At 33.3% G+C, this 10,238-nt stretch overlaps 1 long non-coding RNA gene across 1 annotated transcript; it reads left to right on the forward strand.

The window, feature by feature from the left end:
• Window positions 1-558: 558 nt before the first annotated feature.
• On the forward strand, window positions 559-3,923 carry LOC110595191. Its single transcript, XR_002481652.1, has 2 exons — window positions 559-616; window positions 3,733-3,923. It is a non-coding gene; the product is annotated as an uncharacterized LOC110595191 (long non-coding RNA).
• Window positions 3,924-10,238: the final 6,315 nt, after the last annotated feature.

A 10,238-nucleotide genomic window follows, 5' to 3' on the forward strand; every position in this document is an offset into this window, starting at 1 on the left:
TTTTTGATTTATTGCAGAGATGAGGTCTTGCTGCCCAGGCGGGTCTCAAACCCGTGGGCTCAGGCAATCCACTCACCTCAGCCTCCCAAAGGTGCGGGATTACAGGCTGAGCCACCGAGCCCGGCTTTTATTTATTTTTTTAAAAAAGTCAAAGTCTCTGTCACCCAAACTGGACTGCATTTGTCATGATCACAGTGATCACGGCTTATGGCAACCTTAACCTCCTGGTCTAAAAAATATCCTTCCACCTTAGCATCCCGACTAGCTGGGACTATAGGCATGCAGTCACCCTGGCTAAAAAAAAATTTTTTTTTTTTCCGAGTTGAGGTCTCACTCTGTCACCCGTGCTGAATGGGGGTGCAGTGGCATGATCATGATGATCACAGCTCACAGCAGCCTTAAGCTTCTAGACTCAGACTATCCTTCCACCTCAACCTCCCGAGAAGCTGGGACTATAGGCATGCACCAGCATGCCCAGCTAGTGGGTTGGGGTTTTTTTGTTTGCAGGGATGAGGTTGCTATGTTGCCCAAGCTGGTTCGAACTTCTGGGCTTCAGCAATCTGCCTGCCTCAGTCTCCCAAAGTGCTGAGATTACAGGTGTGAGCCACTGCACCTGGTCTAGAATATTTTAAAACAAATCTTAGATATGATCACATTTTATTCATAAGTACTTGAAGATGAGCATTGGTTTGACTGAATATACCTATGTAAACTATGGTGGAGTGGTGGGTACACTTAAAGCCCAGACTTCTTTGAAACTGTACAATGCAAAATGTAACCAAAACTGTTTGTACCCCCTATAGCTATTGAAGTAAAGAAAAAAATAAAAAATTAAGTCAGTTAATACATTGGGTAAAATGGGCATCTTTACAATATATAAATTTTACACCCGGAAATAGTATATGGCTATCTTTTTAGTCAGACCTTCCTTAATATCTTTCAATAAAGTTCAAAGCTTTCCTTCAAATGGAATAAAAAAAACTATGTAAAGTACATGAATGTAAAATATCTGAATTCATTATTTCATTATGTATGATGACATTTGACAGATTATCACATACTGTATCTACTTCTGTGGAAATGTAAACTTTTAAGGTACTGTTTTTTATGGTACATGAGTGTTTTAACTCTAGAATATCTTTTGAGTCATATTAATGTGACTTGGAAGGGGAAAGTTAGCCAAACAAAGCAATTATCTAATTATATACTTCTAGTGAGTATTTTTCAAAAATAGATGCTTTTATGAGCATCTACTTTAAACACATTTAAGAAATTTTAAATAAAATATATTGCTTTCTAGTATGTTTCTCTTTTTTTCCTACCTTTCTTCTGGTTTAGAGGAAAAAATGTTCTGTTCCTTCTCCAAAAGCTGACCTTAGCAGATGTATACTGACATTATTTTCCTGTCACAGACTTGTGCTAAGTCATAATGTCTTTTGTATCTGTATTCTGTTTTTCTCTCCTATCCTGTCAGCCTACAATTCTTCAAGTTTACTTTATTAAAAGCAACAAAAACAAAACAAACTTTTCTTATTTTATGTCCTCACTGTCTGAATACCTCTGTTAGTACTTTGTTGACCTCAAGGAAAGGATCCATTTTTTTTTTTTTTTTTTTTTTATGAATAGAAAGTTCTTTACCTTCAATCTCTTAGATACCTTTTTATTTTCACTTGCCACTTACTCCAAATACTCTTGATGTTAATTTGTAATATAATAATAAGCTAAACACAAAGTTGTCTCACTGGCATATGATTTATACACTAATATATACCACAACGGAGTCTAGAATTAGAACTTCACTCAATTCTCCTCAATTCAATTCCTCAAAATTTGTCAAACATTTAAATTCCCACTATATAACAGGTATTATTTCAGGCTCATTTGCTGCTAATCCTTAGAATATTTTGAACTTTGAAATCAAGTTGCAATTAATATAATTCCAGAAGAAATTACAGGTAGATACCATGCACCTAAAAATATAAAAACTTGTTTGTTGTAGGTGCAAGTGCCTTTGTTGTGTGACAATGTTAAAAATGATTTGTTTGTAATTTTCTATGCCAGACTATTATGGTCAAACTATTATCTAATTATATTTTTAAATTTATCTTTTAGGGACAGTATGGAAATTACCAGCAGTGAAAAAGTACTTACATTCCAATAGCCAGTATCTATTAGCAGCCATATTGTCACCTCAGCACTGTGGACACCTCCCTGTGAAGAGATCCTTTCATTCCATCTAGTTTTTGGAAAAACCTTGTGGATAAGTGGCTGTTTCATCAGTAAGCAGCCTTTGTGGTTTAGTTGTAAAAGGCTTTAGTAGCTCAAAAAATACTCTTGATTTCACATTTCTACCCTAGATGGCAACATTGGACAGAAAATGCAATGACATAACCAATTTGCAATGATTTCGGAACTGTGTTTCAAATGAACTGTTACAGACTGAAAGGTGTGAACAGCTTTGTATGTTTATGAAGGTTAAGGGAATTTAATACTTTTCCACAGATTTTTTTTTTTGTAAGGGGAAGAGGGAAATGTACACTTTTTACAGCAGCAATATTTTATATATTATGTTTATTTCATGTGGTGAATATGCAAGGCGGTACACTACGCACTGGACAGAATCAGAAATCCTCTGTTAATGTGGACTGGAGCATGGTAGATGCTTGATTGTTTTGGTCTCAGAATGGTGTATTACAAAGATAAAGGTGAGGGAGAAGACAAAGCACACCATATGTCCACTTTTCTGTTCTTATAGAGGAAATGCAGATCCCTTTTATCTATTAGATAATCGAGGGCACTGTGATACAGTTTTGAGTAAAAAGACATTTTTTTAAAAGCCTTCCAGTTTTGTGGATTAAAACCTTTTTTATAAAGATCATTTATAATACTGTTATAAAATGTGAGGCAATAAGAATTATTTTATGTTGAATCTGAAGAAGCTTTGGTAACAGTTTCATATAAATGAAGTGGTAATCCTCTCCTTAAAATAGCAATAACTGAGAATGAAAGTGTTAATTTTACCTTGTTTGAGTAATCAGGGAACTTAATAAGTAATATCAAAGCATTTTATAAATGATATCAAAGAAAAGTCAACATTGATCCAGTAATTTTATTTTTTAACATTAGAAGGATAATTGGATATATAAACAAAATAGTTCAGGAGACTTTACAAACCTCTGTTTCAACTTTCTTAACTGGAAATAATGCTACATTTATAAAGGGACACTTTTATGTTTTTCCCTTTTTTTATTGTTGGTTAATGTAACACAGAGATGTTTAGGAACATGCTTATCAATGAGGTTTATTCTCTCTGTTTTAAAAGCACAGAGGTTGCATTCTAGATCACCTTGTTTGTTAGTATGGCATATTTAATCATTATTTGAGACTGTTCTGTGCCTGATTATTTTAGCTAAATTCAGGGATATTGTATTGGGCAGGAAAGCATGCACTTAAAATTTCTAACCATGGTTATTTAAGCATAATCTGAAAACATCTAGCCCAAAGGTAAGTTCTATTTTCATCACAGTTGCCTATACCCAGGGAATAAGATATATTCTTTATAACTGAATTGGTTTTTCCCACTTCTAACTGGAAACAAAACAGAAGGGGTGCCATAAATTTGAATAAGCAGAGCATACTGTTCTCAACATACTGTAATCAAAAGGAGGAATTCAGTGTGTGTCTCTGTGTGTATGGGAGAGAGAGAAAGAGTGTGTGTGTGGGTGTTATAAGGTCAGAATAGTTTGTTTTTTTTCAACTTGGACAGAAGAAAATGGACATCAAGTTTGAACAGATAAAGCATGGACAGCCTTATTGTGATTGAATGCTTATAGGTTCTGTGCCATTTTTCCACCACTGTGTACTTTGTTGCTATTTAAAACTGTATCAACTCTAACGGAAGAATAAATTATTTGTGATTTTAATTTTCTCATTTGTTTCTTTAAATTAGATCTCTTTGACTCTCTTGTTTTGTCTGGAGACTATGCTGTGGGTTTTTATATAAGTTAGTCCAATATAAGCAGACTGTATTTGTATTCTAGGACTTTATCAAAATTCTCTTGTCATGCCCAAGTTAATTAGAATTAACTGTTCAGTAATCACTATGTTGTGTAGGCTGTTTGTTACAGAATTCTTTCTCTGAAAATGAAGTCCATGAGGCTGTAATCAAGATGACTGAATTAGATAAATGAGTTGAGGAGACAAAATTGTACTGAACCCAACCTGGTGTAGAACCGTTATCTCATTTGAAATAAGCTCAACTGACATTAAGAAATAATTTGTCTTGCCAACCCATCTTCTGTTGTCTTATTCTCCTTTTAATGGAAACTAAAATTGCAATTTTAATAAGCAGAATTTCCTCTAGGACTTTCTTCCTGGAGACTAGTGCATTTGCAAGGTTTAATTGTTTTATAACAGTCCTATTTCATAAAAGTTTTTAATTGGTGGTGACAAAAATTACCTTGCTCCTTTGATACCTAATAAGAGGAATGATTTTACCAGTAGCTGTCTACTAAACTTGACATTTCCATATGGACTATAGATTCTGCTACTAAGATTTTCATTTTATCAAAATATATTATAATGAATAAATATTATAATATCCCATAAAATTCCAAAAGTAAAATATTACTAAGAAGAGAGCAAGATGATTATTAATAACCATTTAAAAATATTTAAATGTCCTAGTTTTGCTGTTTGAGAACATGTTAGTATTATTCTGTAGCATTATTCACGTGACATGTTGTTTTTGGTTTCGTTTTAAAAATTTGAATGGAATTTCTAAACATAACACTAAAATAGAGAGAATGTATAATAAGCCCCCATGTACTATAAGTCTGTTAATCTTCTTAGCAACTCATGGCCAATTTTCTGTTGTCTACATACCAGCCCCACAAACTGAAGCAAACACTGTGGTATTAATCTCTAGATATTTCAGTAAAAATCTATTTAAAAAATCTTAAAAAAAATATCTTGGACCATAAAGACTCTTCCTGTTCAATATTAACATATTTTCAACGTTTACATTGAATTAGAAACCATCTCAGAATCTGCGTGTCTAAATCACTGCCTTTTCTTTCCTTTAAAAGTTATCCATGTTAAATAAAAGTTTAACGGACACACATTTACAAAAAGTGAACAGTCTTCATAATTTCATCCCTTAAGAGTAATAATTATTAAATTGGTACATTTTTTCCAACTTGATTTTACATGCATAAGCCAACATATTATTTGTCTTCTTAAAATAAAAATGGTATTATACTATGTACTATTCTGCAGCTTTCTGTTTTTTAAAACTTAAAAATATCTTGAGTGCTCCCTCTTCCAATGTTGTTTCTAATTTTTCACTGTTGCAAAAACAAAACTTTTGTAAAACCATCTTGCAGGGTTTTTTATATACTGTTGGGGTATTTCTATACAATAAATTATTCATATTTTAGGTATAAGGCTATGGACAGTTTTAAAAAGTGTCACCCTAAAAGATAAATCCTTGCCAATATCAGTTTATTAGTTTTGTCAATTTTTGCAATTCTAGTTGATTTTTTAAAATGTTATCTCTAAATTTAACTTGAATTAGATTTACTTACAAGTTTAACATCATTTTTTAATGCTAATGACACTTTTAAATTTATTATTTTATTGTTTTAGGGGTACATGTGAGGGTACATGTGAGGGTTTGCTATATAAGAACATTGCATGAAGGCAAGATTTGGGCTTCTAGTGAGCCCTCTTCCCACCTAGCAGTGGATATGGTGCCCGTTGGGTGTTTGTGTATCCCTTATCCCCCTCTCCCACCCTCCCTCCGTACCCCTCTCCTTTAGCAGTGTCCAACACTTTCCCACCTGTGTGCCCATTGCTTAGTGCCCACTTATGCGTAAAAAGGTGCAGTATTCAGTTTTTTGTTTCTGTGATAGCTTACGTAGAATGATGGTCTCCAGCTACATCCAGTTGCTGCAAAGGACATGATTTTGTTCTTTGTGACTGTGTAGTATCTCATCGTGTATATGTCCCACATTTTCTTTATTCAGGCCAATGTCAGTGGACATCTGGCTTGGTTCCATGTTTTTGCTATTGTGAATAATGCTGCAATTAACATACGCATTCAGGTATCTTTTGGGTATACAGTTTATGTACCTCTGGGTATATTCCCAGAATCGAGTGAAATGGTAGCTCAAGTTTTAATTCTTTGAGAGCTATCCAAATTACTTTTCACAAAGGTTTAACTAGCTTACATTCCCACCAAGAATGTAGAAGCATTCCCTTTTCTCTGTAGCCTTGTAAACACCTGTTGTTTTCTGACTTTTTAATGATAGCCATCCTGACCGGTGTAAGGTGGTAATCTCATTGTAGTTTTGATTTGCATTTCTCTGATGATTAGTAAAACTGAGCATTTTTCATGTTTGGTGGCTGCTTGTACATCTTCCTTTGAGAAGTGTCTGTTCATGTCCTTTGCCCACTTTTTAATGGTTATTTGTTTTTTCCTGTCAATTGTAGATTCTAAATGTTAGGCTTTTGTTGGATTCATAGCTTGCAAATATTTTTTCCTGTTCTGTGAGTTGCCTTTTTACTGTCTTGATGGTTTCTTTTGCTGTGCAAAACTTTTTTAGCTTGATAAGGTCTAGGTCTCACCTGTCAGTTTTATGTGTTTCTGCATTTGCTTTTGAGGACTTGGTCATGAATTCATTGCTTAAGTCTATGTCCATGTGGGTGTTTCCTAAGTTTCCTTCAAAGATTCTTACAGTTTGAAGTTTCACATTTAAGTCCTAAGTTGAGCATCATCTTAAATGCTTGTGGACACTTTTAAATTTTTTGTTGTGAAATGCCTTGTAATGTTCTTTGTTGATTTTTCTGATGAGTTGTTTCTTGTGTGAGAGAGGAAAATATATATACACACACCCAAGTATATAAAGCTATTAATCGTTTGTCTCTGTGTGTTACAGGTCTCTTCTGTCCATTATTTTTTGGTATCATAACCAAGTTATGATACCTTTCACTGCATTAAAGTTTTAAGATTTTATGTATTAAAAAATTTGTGGCTTGTGACCTCCCTACTTGCAATTTATAAAATGTTCTTTATATTGGTTTTACATTTTTAAAACTTACGATATATGGCATGATTTTAGGACATTAACTTTTTCCTATATGGATAACCAGTTGTTTAAACATTTATTGAATAAATAAATTTTCTTTCAGTTATGTGAGAATCCACTATATTCTTTTTATTTAAAAAGTTAATTATAGTTAAAGCCTGTTGTATTTATTACATTTCAAAGACTCATTAGATCCATTTAAGTTATAACCATTTAATTTAATTGGCATGAAGTTGAAAGTTGTTTTTTCCCCCAACATGGTACTTTTAAATTGAATTAATGTTATCTGGAAAGTTATAAACAATGACTGGCTTCTTAATAGTAAGATAATTATTAAATGTGTTTTTATATGGAATGATGGAACCTCTTAGAGATTTTTGCTTGTTGAAGTTTACACATTCTTTAAAATTTTGTGTCCTGCTTTTAGATTATCTCTGTAGCTGCCTCAAAGTAGCTATTTGATTACTAAGAAAAATAATGAAGGAATCAATAGAAAATTCTATTTTATTGTTTACAAATCCAAATTTCAGAAATAGACAATGCAGTATAATTTTTATTAATTCAATAAAGACCTGTAAATAGGATGATCATGTACCTTATTGATCAATCAGGGAAACATTTGAGAATAAGAGGGAGATTGTGTGACATACACATGCACATATGTATAAACATACTTGTACATATATGTGTTATATACGTGTATATCTGTTGTTTATATGGATAAATATGTATATACCAGGGGTGCCAAAAAATGTATACATATATTAAGAGATGTTATCTATGTATTACTATTAGTTTCCTGTAATCAGAAGTCTAGATGCTGATGATAACCACTTTGAGCACCTCTTGTAATTGCAGAAGTTAAATGTATCTTGTATTCATCTTTTGTTACTGGTATATATTGAGTATTACAATTGCAAAACAGTTTTTCCTTTAAAATGTGTATACTTTTTTTTGGCACCTCTGTATTTTTATTTTATCTTTTTCCTGTTAGAGAACTTAAATATGTGAGTGATGCATTTATGTTTAGGCTATCATTTTTTTTGAAACAGGGTCTCACTCTATCACCCAATCTAGAGTGCAGTGGCATTCCCAGTTCACCATAGCCTTGACCTTCTAAGTTCAAGCAGTCCTTCCACCTCAGCCTCCTGAGTAGCTGGGACTACAGTTTTCTGGCTTTCACTGTTTGATGTATACTGTGATTCCTGTTTCTCTACCATCTTTTTTTTTGAAATAAAAAAATTATGTACCAAAAGTACTTTGATTTTACTCTAATATTAGCTCTTATTATTTATCTTGTGTCAAATCTAAAGAGCTTTATGTCTGCATATTAGGAAGTGTACCTATATTAGCTGTGGAATGATATTTAAAAATTGCCATATGTTTTCCATACTATTTAAATATGTGATCAAACTGTATAAGTTTTCAGGACTCCTGGTATCAGTGAACTAAAATACTATTTATAGTGATCAAGAATTTTACCTTATTTTCTATCAACTTGCCTATCCTAGGGAATTCTGTTAATGCTTAGTAAATTAAGAGCAAGGAAGTGTGGTTTGACTTTCTTTTCAGTCCTAGTATCATTCTATCCATAGAAATCCTATTTCGTGTTCATTAATTTCAGTATTCCATTCTTTCCCGAGATCTTGCTTCACAGCAAGCTTTCATACTTCAAGCTCTACATGTTAGTGCTCAGTCCTCATTCCCACATAAACACAACCATTTTGAAAACATGAACTGATATTAATTACCCCCTTGGCACCAAAAAGTCAGGATTTCCTGATGCGGCACGCTAATGTAAAATGCATTAGCACAAGCACTGGCTCCAAGGGGTAATACTCTCTAAATAAACAGCAGTTTTTTTTTTATTCACCACTCTCAGGCTATTCTGAAAGTCATTCATTCTCCACACCCCCCAAAAAGCATTTTGAGTTTTAATAAGTTGTAACTGGATTTTCATAAGAAGAAATTGAATTTCAAGCTGCAAATCAGTGGCACTTAGCTCTTTTTGGTTCTGTGATGTAAAACCTACCTAAGTATTCCAGTGATTAAATGGCTTTGAACCATAATTTGCAGTAATCTATTGGAAGATTATAACAATTTATGTTTGATCATCAGTATCACTATAAATGTATATTTCACATTTTTACTTAAATAAGTTCTTTCGAAATAGAATAATAGTCACTTCAGGCCGGAAAGTATGTTCATGGGCTTTTTAGGTTAGTTGTGTGTGTGTGTGTGTGTGTGTGTGTGTGTGTGTGTGTGTGTGTGTGTGTGTGTTTATTTGAATATTTCATGTAGACTTTTGATCTAGAAGGTGTTATTTAATGCTTTGATGTACTCTTCTCCAAATACATAATACTGCTACTACTAAAACTAACAGGAAAAAAAAAAAAAACTAAAAGAAAATCAAGCTAAAGGTAGCCAGGCTTATACAAGCTAAGCATCTCTGAGGGCCAGAAATGGAATAAAAACCTAAACTGGTAAGGCTGATACCATGGCCTCCTGAGCTCTGAGTCTAGAAGCTTGTAGTGGGTTGAGAAATTGTGGAGTAATAGAGCCTAAAAGTATTACACAAGGTCAGATTCTGGAGCAAGGTTTGCTGCTTTAAGGCCCAGGCTAGAAAGTGACTCCCACTTTTCCCCCTTATAAAAGGAAACTTTAAATAAACAGTTTGCTGCTTGCCAACCACTACCTTGTTTCAAGAAAGCTGGACATAGTCATGCTAGAAGAGACATATTTAGCCTCTTGATCTAGAACTAAAGCAAGCTATTTTGAAGCTTAGTATTAGATGTAAAATAATTCATAAAATCATTAGCATAGGAAGAAATTCTCAAAGCTTTGATTCCAGATGTGGTTTGGGATCCAACCACATGGATACACAGAAGAAAGGAAGAAGTGTGGGTAAGAGAGAAAAAGCAAAAAGGCAAGTAAAACCTTCCACTTTAAGCTATGAACTAGATTTTCAAATGTCGACAGTCCTCTGCTCTACCAACTGAGCAATCAGAGGATCTCTTTTAAGATTTTCAAAATGTCAGCAAACTCACTTATCAGAATATACATTCACACTATGTAAAATTAATTTTACATAAAAGTCTGAGATTTTAAACATATATAGGATGTTTAAAGAGATTATTCACATAGGTCCTC

Source organism: Carlito syrichta, unplaced genomic scaffold (assembly GCF_000164805.1).
Source record: "Carlito syrichta isolate Samal-C Ts95f unplaced genomic scaffold, Tarsius_syrichta-2.0.1 Scaffold287707, whole genome shotgun sequence".
Classification (NCBI taxonomy): domain Eukaryota; kingdom Metazoa; phylum Chordata; class Mammalia; order Primates; family Tarsiidae; genus Carlito; species Carlito syrichta.